We start from the raw sequence: 344 nt of genomic DNA, 5'->3' as shown, positions 1-344 counted from the left end.
GGTGTGCCTGGGAGGCATGAGGGAGGGGGAGGCATAGCATGTCTTGTCATCAAGGGGGAGCATCAGAGAAGAGGGGGTTGGGGTGCAGCTGGCAGGGCATTGGAGGGGGACAGGGGCAGGGACGCATCCAGGGGGACATTGTGGGGACATGGGGGCAGGAGGTACATCCGGGAGGCATTAGGGAGATGCGGTACATCTGGGAAAGCACTGGGGACACAGGAGCAGCAGTGCAGCTGGGGGGGCATCTGGGTGCATCTGGGGGGACATCAGGGAAAACAGGGATGGGAGAGCACTGGGAGTGCCGGGGCATGGGTTCATCTAGAAGGACATCCAGGGACAGGGTT

The sequence above is a fragment of the Gavialis gangeticus genome, unplaced genomic scaffold (genome assembly GCF_001723915.1).
Source record: "Gavialis gangeticus isolate Ggan-Ray unplaced genomic scaffold, GavGan_comp1, whole genome shotgun sequence".
Lineage (NCBI taxonomy): Eukaryota > Metazoa > Chordata > Crocodylia > Gavialidae > Gavialis > Gavialis gangeticus.
The sequence above is the reverse complement of the archived record's forward strand: the minus strand, read 5'-3'. Positions refer to the sequence as shown.